The sequence below is a fragment of the Lepus europaeus genome, chromosome 12, assembly GCF_033115175.1.
Source record: "Lepus europaeus isolate LE1 chromosome 12, mLepTim1.pri, whole genome shotgun sequence".
NCBI classification, from domain to species: Eukaryota; Metazoa; Chordata; class Mammalia; order Lagomorpha; family Leporidae; genus Lepus; species Lepus europaeus.
In genome coordinates this window covers 36,336,680-36,345,290 of record NC_084838.1, presented here as the reverse complement: position 1 = coordinate 36,345,290, position 8,611 = coordinate 36,336,680, and the positions used below count along the sequence as shown (strand labels likewise).

Below are 8,611 nucleotides of genomic sequence, written 5' to 3'. Positions count from 1 at the left end.
TGGATGGACGCGTTCTCTCTCTTCACCCCCTCCCCCTCTCTGCCTTTCCAATTTGAAATAAGGCTATAGGGAAAATAAGCAGCAGATCACAGTAAATGAGCGTAGAACGATGGAGAAAGATATTCCGTGTTGACGGAAGGGACGCAAAAAGGTGCTCAACAAATATTCAGAAGAAATATGGGAATAAATGTGTCAGGTGTCCAACAGTTTTAGATGGACGGAAGAATCTGCTAACTATTTAAGTATTACTTAACGCTTATTCAGCGCCGAGAAGGGAACCAAACCAAAACGCGTATGCCCGCAGAGCCCTGATTTTTAGGAAGACAGCAATGAAAAGACCAGCAGTTAGTGAGCTGAAGAGGCGCCGAGAGGAGCAACACCACGGCAGACAGGCAGACAACGAAGGCCAGGGACGGCTGCTCTCCGGGTGCCACCGCCACGCCTGCAAGGGTACGAGCGAGCGGACCGGACAGGCAACCGCCCCAGGTGTCCCGGAGAGGGACAGCGGCCGCCGGCGCCCCTCGCTCCGTGCGCGCCCGCGTCGTCCGCGAGACGGCACCCGCCCCCGCCCCGCAGGCGGCTTCCCCCGCGGCCGTGCGTGGGCACGCGCAGAAACCGCTAGAGGCGTCGGTTTCCCTGCCCACGCGCCGACGCCGGCGTGGGCCCGCGTGGGCCGGCAGGCCCGCGGTGCCCGCGCGTGCGCAGAGTGGAGGTCGGGCGGCCCGCGGGGCGGGGCGGAGCGGAGCGGGGCGGGGCGCAGCGGGGCGGGGCGGGGCCCTGAGGTGATTCCCGAGCCGCGCCGGCGGCTCGGGCCGTGCGAGGAAACCGAAAGTGGGCGGCGGCCGCGGCGGGGGCGCTGGCGGAGGCGGCGGCGGCGGCGGTGGGCGCTGGGCCCAGGGGCGCGGGGACGGGCCGTGGGCCCCCGGAACGAGGTGAGCGCAGGTTCCTGCGGGGCTCCGGGCGCGACAGGTGCGGGGCGACGGCGGGGGAGGTTTGGGGCGGGCGCGGCGCTCTTGGGTGCCGGCGGGACTGCGGCCGGGTGCGGCGCTCCGGGCTCGGGCCTCCGCCTGCCGCACGCCGGCCGCTCGCCCGCCGCCCCTGCGCTCCCTGCAGCGGGGACGCAGCGCCGGGCTGGGGACGGCCCCTGGCCGCTGGCCCGGACGCGGTCCCCGGCCCAGCGCGCAGTGGACCGGGGTGTCCGCCAGCGCAGACTCGTTCGGGGTCTCCACGCAGGCCGCCCGAGGAAAGCGGGACGCTCCTCCCGGCCTTTCCGCGCGGCCGCGAGCACCGGGCTGGGGGTGCTCCCCGAATAAGTTGCCCCTCCGATTCCTCCAGCGTCGCCCCGCAGGGCCGGGTCTTCAGCCTCGCCTGGCCGGCAGGGAGCTTGAGGCCCGCACATCCCTTCTGCCCCCATCCCACTGAGAGCCGAAGCTACCACTCCCAAATGATTTCCAAGAGCAGAAAAGGGAAGGAACCGTATTAGCAGGCGTCCTGGCGCAGGGTTCTGATGCTTGCCCAACCCGACAGTCCACGGAGGTGCAGGTGGAAGGACTGCAGAGTGTTCTGCCTTGAGCTAGGCAGCAACCTAGCGGGAGAAGTGAACCTTGAACGCAGACCCCTGTGTCATCCTGGGCTGGCTTCATCTATGTCTGTGTGTTGCGTACTACAAATTGTGTGGCCTTGGCAGGACTGGATTGGAATCTGGGCTTCTCGGTTTACTGACTGTGTGATCTTGAACACTGCGTAGGTTCTCCAAGCCTACTTTTCTATCAGATGGAGGGAAAGAGTTAACTTCCATGCATGCCTTCTCCGGGTAACCGGTCTAAACCCTTTGGCTCCTGATAGCGATGAAGCCGTGGTAACTCCCTTGTACTAAATGCCCATAGGTTACATAAGTGAATTTCCGTTTTGTCGAGGGCAGGGACATCACTGACCCATCCCTGTGGTCTTTAAATTCCTGTATAAGCTAAAGTGGTACACGGTGAAGATCTGTGCAGTTCTGCTTAACTGACATTCATTGAGTGTCCGTTACATGTTCCGTGCTGATTGTAGGGAATTGCTCCTGGTGCCAGCTGGATTAGAACTCATGTCCCCTGTGCCCTAGTCCAGGGCCCTTTGGTGGCACATGGCCTCCCTCTTTGCTGTTCAACACAGTGAAACTGTGAGGTTGCAGGTGGCAGTGCCTTCGGGGGTCAGTCCCTGTAGATTCGGAATGGAAGGCCACCCCTGCGAATGCCCTTTGAAGTGCACTGGTTGCACACAGCTGAATAAGCTACTGTGTTTAAACTCCTTGACCTACCTGTGTCTTAAATTCTCTTTGTAATAGAAATGTAAAGAAAACATACATTGTGACCGAGTTCTAAGTGCCTACTTTGTATTTGGCCAAGTGCGATTTTCCAAGAACTGAGGTTTGATGTAGACAATGAGTGCTTTGCATTGGACGGTTTCATGGGGCACAAGTCCCGTGGTGAGTGGGGTGAGACTGAGCTTTCTATTGATGTGAGTTGGTTTTTATTTCTTTGTGCCAAACCTTTTTTCTTCCATGCGCCCCACTCCTGTTCTTTTGAAAACTTAATGCTTTCCCCCAATGGGTCACGTATTTTTTAAAATTTGTCTCTCAAACTAACAAACGATGACTTTTGCAGCTTTTAGTTGAAGGTGTGTATGTGTGCCAAGGAGGACTTAATGATCCGCAGTGTGACTTCCGAGCAAACTTGCTGTTTCAGCCTGTGCGGTCTGTCATGAGTAAGCAAACCCGTGGTTTCTGTTCACTCTTTGGGTCTCATTTCAGCCTTGAAGGAATTCAAGGAAAGTTGAGACTATCCTGGCTCTTGCTCACTTCCCTTATCTTTCCCAGGGAAAAAAAGAGACCTAAAGTGGCTTGCTCAGAGGGTCACAGATCATTAATAGCAGAACTAGGGTTAAGACCCAGTCTCCTGACTCAGCCACTTAGCGTGTTGCCTGTAGAAGGCAGATTTATAGAAACCCCTCACTTATGCGCTCTTGGAGTGCAGTTGAAAATGCATGAATAACTTGGAATTTGAATTTGCAAGACTCAAAAAAAAAAAAAAAAAGTGCTCCCTAGAAAAACTGTAAGGAAGTATCCGCCACTGGAAGACATTAATCACTGGCCGTTAGGTGCCAGGTGGTTAACAAGTAGGCTGTAATTGCATGTGAAGCTGTTACGAGATGAGACGTCATTAGAGAAAAAAACTTTCCCTCTCTGAGACCTAGGGTTCATTGATTAGTAATATGAGGGGCTTTACGGTCCTGGCTTCTTGCAAGAATAGTGTCTTTGAGGAGAAGGGCAACAAGTAACCAGAAGTACATGCATGCCCTAAGAAGATGTCCAGGGACTTTACAAATTGAGTAGCGGACTAAAGAAGGTAAGAGAGATTACTCGTTGATTTCCATTTACCCTAATCATTCCTGAAGTTTGGGGATTTTGCAGCTCAAATTTGTGACATGCAAAATGTGACAAGGAAGAGGAGCCAGAGAGTACAGTTGGAAAGAGTTGAGCAAAGAGAAACTTCCAGAACAGAAAACACAGCTGAGAGCCAGGCTCGCGGGTTGGCCAAAGACCTGGGCAGCAGTAGCCGTGGGAAGAGACAGCACGCAAGTGACTGAACAAGTGGCTTCAGTAAACAGTCGGAGGCATTTCTGCAGGTTCCATTGAAGCCAGGTTCTTCACAATTAGACTTTCTCTGACCATCTGCAGATGTTTAAAGAGAAAAGCTGTGAATCTACAAGGTCAAGTTTTAAAATATAGTGAGAATGACTTTAGGGTGTTTAAATGATTCGAGTACTGTTTCCCTGAAGATCAGCCTCCATTTTTCCTGCCCCCACTTCTCAGTACAGTCTTGTCATCTTGGAAGTACTCGATGATCGATAGTACAGTGATTTTGCAGTAGTTGGTGATGCTTCTGGATGTGGGTGCTGGACCCTCAAAGCAGAATGTGGTAGAGCCTTGTTTCGTGGCACCGGTCACTAAGCCCCAAGACTGTTGCCAGTGTTCCTGAGGCAGAAGTTACTGTCAGAAGCCAAGGCCATTCATTAGTAGCAGCTGTCTGAAAGGAAGCCCTCATCTGGGAGCCAGAGGCCAGGGATCTTATTGCGGTTTTGGCCATAATAATACGTGAGAGCTATAGCAATTGCCCTGGGTCTCAGTTTCCTCATTTGTAAGCTGAAAAGAGCTTGGAGGAGGCGGGGCAAGGATGCCCGCTTGCATTGCATGCATCTTGCCGCTCCCTGTCCTGGTCCGGTGCTATTTTCCTAAGCTAGGCAGGGCCCAGGGGGACACTGTAGAACTGTGGCCAGGAGGAAGTCTTACCCTAAGTCCCTTTGCCAAAGTAGTGAGTGACTTTTTGTCTACTAGTTAGGTGCGAAGTCTTGAAGGACATCCCCCAGCTTTCTTACCAAGCTCTTCCATTCGTAAGCATCTTAATGAGGCTTGTAAGAAGATCTGGGGAAAAGAATTTTTAATGCGGTACTGAACGGTTCACCAGTATACCAGTTCTTGCCTCATTGCACCCTTAGCCATTTAGTACACATATTCACAGATCGTTTCCAGCCCACAACATGCTTCTAGGGAAATGTTCTTTCTTAAGTAACTACTGAATACCATTATTGTGCAAAGCACATATAACTCTACTTTGGAGTTTTCAGTTCAGAAATAGAGGCAAGAGAAGGAGAGGACAAAGAACAAGAGGAAGGGAGGGAAAATCTGCCAGGCCAGTTTCTTCCTTCTTCCCTGAGCTGGCGTTGGTCAGTTTTTGAAATCAAAAGTGCTGTGATGTAATAATTGTCCACCCACTTGCTGTTTAGGATTCTTTGTTTTCACCTTATTTGAAAAGCAGAGAGAGAGAGAGAGAGAGAGAGAAATCTTCCATCTGCTAGTTTACTCCCCAAATGCCCTCAATAGCCAGGGCTGGAGCAGGCTGAAGCCAGGAGCCAGGATCTCATTCTGGGTTCTCTCATGTGAGTGGCAAGGACCCAAGTACTTAAGCCATCATCTGCTGCCTCCCAAGATTGTGCCTCGGCAGGAAGCTGACAATAGGGGATGCAGATGTCCCAAGCAGTGTCTTAACTGCTGTGCCAAACACCTACCACCTTGTTTAGGATTCCTACTCAGCTCAAGCAGCCCTCTTAGTGGTCAGGGGAAACTCTTAGGAATTTGAATCTGAGACTCTCTAGTCTACAACAACCTAACTAACTTAGGGGCACCAGGGTTGCACGACACACTCAGATTCACAAAATAAAAGTAATTCAAATTCTCTGGAATATAAACACACATTTATCACAACACTTTCAGAGGATAGAATAAGAGGGATAGAGAGCTGAAAGATCCAAATGGCGACTTTACAAAACTGGGGGGCCATTTTAGAGAAGCTTCCAAACTTAGCTTTTCTGGAGAGGACGCCTAGCAGCTTGTCTTTCAGACACTAACAGCTGAAGCTCCCATGATCCTCTTCCTCCTGTGCTTCCACAGGGCAGTGTCCAGGATAGCAAACTTCGTGTGTGTGGCAGAGAAGAGTGTTCACGTGTGCCTTGAGGGTATAATTACCATCGTCAGAAAATGCCTCGATGGCCAAGGATTTCGCCAAGCTCAGATCAGAAAAGTTTAATGATTTTTATAAGCTCTAACTTTTTGTGTTGTTGAATGCCTAAAGTGATAGAGCCACTGTGGGTGTGGTGAATCAGAGGGAAGAGACTGTCAAGCGGGAGACCAGGACACACATCTGAAGATGGCCGCGTCCCTGCTTCAAGGGTTTCCTGCGTTAATCACCCCCCGCCAGCCTTGAGGGCCCCAGCCTTCAGTCCAAGGGGCTGCCGCTTCCTCCTAAAAGTTGCTTGCAAAGAGAGAGTCCCACTGTCCATGCAAGGTAGCATAACTTACAGACCGCAGCCATGCAACCCAGCACTGCTGCCCAGCCTTCTCAAGTACCAGGTCCTTTTTGCAGCTCTCTGAAACCTCACACACTGGTGGTTATGCTGCTGCTATCCATTGGTGGACTAAGTATCCAGCTGTAACAGAAGGTGTTACAAAGGAGTATCAGCAGGATCAGCACACTGCCTGTGTGAGTGCAGGATGTTTACCACTGTCCAAGCAGAGCTTCCTGCCCACGGCCATGTGTGGGCTCTGTGCACTAATGCCGTGGCCCCTCACCAGGGCCAAGCATGGGGAGAAGTAGTTCAGCTGCCTTTGCAGCCACTGCTTGGTGGCACACTTGACTGTCTCGTACAGTTTATGGCAACCATTAACAAGTGCCAGTAGTTCTGCCCGTCACAGCTCACATCCACTAGGTAATATTTTAGTGAATGGGAGAGAAGAGGAGGGGTGTTAGGTGGATGGAGAAGCTGTCATTCATTCACCGTGTTTGCTGAGCTCTTGTGACTCAGGCACTCAGGGTTCAGCAGTGAACAAAACAGACCCAAGCCGGCGCCGTGGCTCAACAGGCTAATCCTCCGCCTTGCGGCGCTGGCACACCGGGTTCTAGTCCCGGTCGGGGCACCGATCCTGTCCCGGTTGCCCCTCTTCCAGGCCAGCTCTCTGCTGTGGCCAGGGAGTGCAGTGGAGGATGGCCCAAGTGTTTGGGCTCTGCACCCCATGGGAGACCAGGATAAGCACCTGGCTCCTGCCATCGGAATAGCGCGGTGCGCCGGCCGCAGCGCGCTACCGCGGCGGCCATTGGAGGGTGAACCAACGGCAAAAGGAAGACCTTTCTCTCTGTCTCTCTCTCACTGTCCACTCTGCCTGTCAAAAAAAAAAAAAAAAAAAAAAAAACAGACCCAAGTCCCAGCTTCCGTGGTGGGAGCTAGACAGACCATGAAGGAACACGTGTCGATGGTGGCAGACGCTGAAGGGGGAAACCCAAGCGTGGGGAGGCTGGCCTGGCCGCCGTGGTTTGGCATAGGGCGGCCAGGGAAGGCCTCGCCGAGAAGGGGCCCTTTGAGCAAATTTCTGAAGAAGTGAGGCAGCAAGCTGCGAGGACTTCCCCGCCGAGGGCTGTCACGTGCAGAGGCCCACGGGTGAGGCCTTCCCAGCATACTCGAGGAAAAGCAGGGAGCCCTGGGGTGGAGCAGGGAGAGTGAAAGAAAAGAGAATGGAGACCGGAGACGTGGAGCTGGGTGCAGATCGGGGGCTCTCTCAGACACTGTGAGGACTTTGGCTTTTTGCCTGCAACAGGTGGCACAGAGGGTTTTGAGTGGAAGAGGGACGTGGCCGGCTTTGTGGATGAGAGGTCCACCCTGGGTCTTGTGTTGTGAGAGGATGGGTTCCCAGAGGATCAGTGGGGACAGCCAGTCTCAGCAAGAGACTTTGTTGTAGACCAAGGCAGTCACCCTGGAGGTGGTGGGAGCTAAGGGGGCTGTGGGCATCTGCCTGTCCTTCATCACGCATCACTGGGGCAGAGGATGAGAACCACTAACCCCAAACCCCTTCATTTTACAGATCCAGAGACTGGGTCCCGGGAGAAGGGCTTGACGCAGGAAACAAATGCTCCTTGCACAGTGGTGTCACACTTGGGGAGCAAGCACAGACCTTCTGCAATCCCCTGCCCCTCCCCCCAGTCAAATCACAACACATCCACTGCCAGGTGTTAGGAACTTTACTACTAAAGCAAACGTGAAGATACAGATTTAAAAAAAAAAAAAAAAAGATTTATTGATTTACTTGAGAGGCAGAGTTATAGACAGAGAGAGAGAGGTTCTCTATCCACTGGATCACTCCTCAGTTGGCCGCAACGGCTGGAGCTGAGCAGATCTGAAGCCAGGAACCAGGAGCTTCTTCCAGGTCTCGCACACTAGTACAGGGGCCCAAGCACTTGGACCATCTTCTGCTTTCCCAGGCACGTGAGAAGGGAGCTGGATCAGAAGTAGAGCAGGGGCCTTCACTGTGGCATAGCAGGTGGGACTACCACCTGCAGTGCCGGCATCCCATCCCAGTTTGAGTCCCGGCTGCTCTACATCCAATCTCAGCTCTCTGCAATGGCCTGGGAAAGCAGTAGATGGCCCAAGTCCTTGGGCCCCTGCACCCACGTGGGAGACCTGGAAGAAGCTCCTGGCTTTGGATCAGCGCAGCTCTAACTATTGTGGCAAACTGGGGAGTCAACCAGTGGATGGAAGCCTCTCCTCTCTCTGTGTAACTCTTTCAAATAAATAAATAAAAATTCAAAAAAAAAAAAAAAAAAGAAGTAGTGCAGTTGGGACTTGAACTGGTGCCATATAGGATGCTAATGTTTCAGGTGGATGCTTAACCTACTATGCCACAGCGCTGGTCCCAAAAATACAGATTTTTAACCTTAGTATGTATTAAGGGAGCAAGAAGTATATGTGTGGCATGAGCCTTTCTCAGGTCAGGTGAGGAAGAGAAAGTCTAATTGAGAAAAAACATTCTGGCCGGCGCCGCGGCTCAATAGGCTAATCCTCCGCCTGCGGCGCCGGCACCCCAGGTTCTAGTCCCAGCTGGGGCGCCAGATTCTGTCTCGGTTGCCCCTCTTCTAGTCCAGCTCTCTGCTGTGGCCCGGGAAGGCAGTGGAGGATGGCCCAGGTCCTTGGGCCCTGCACCCCATGGGAGACCAGGAGAAGCAGATCAGCACAGTGCACCGGCCAC

At 53.1% G+C, this 8,611-nt stretch overlaps 1 protein-coding gene across 1 annotated transcript in view; it reads left to right on the top strand.

The window, feature by feature from the left end:
• The first annotated feature begins 856 nt into the window (after window positions 1-856).
• TDRD7 (tudor domain containing 7) overlaps window positions 857-8,611 on the top strand; it is a 70,669-nt gene continuing 62,914 nt past the window's right edge. Inside the window, exon 1 of the mRNA XM_062207914.1 lies at window positions 857-932. The gene's annotated coding sequence lies outside the window, so the exon portion shown is untranslated. The remainder of the gene's footprint in view (window positions 933-8,611) is intronic.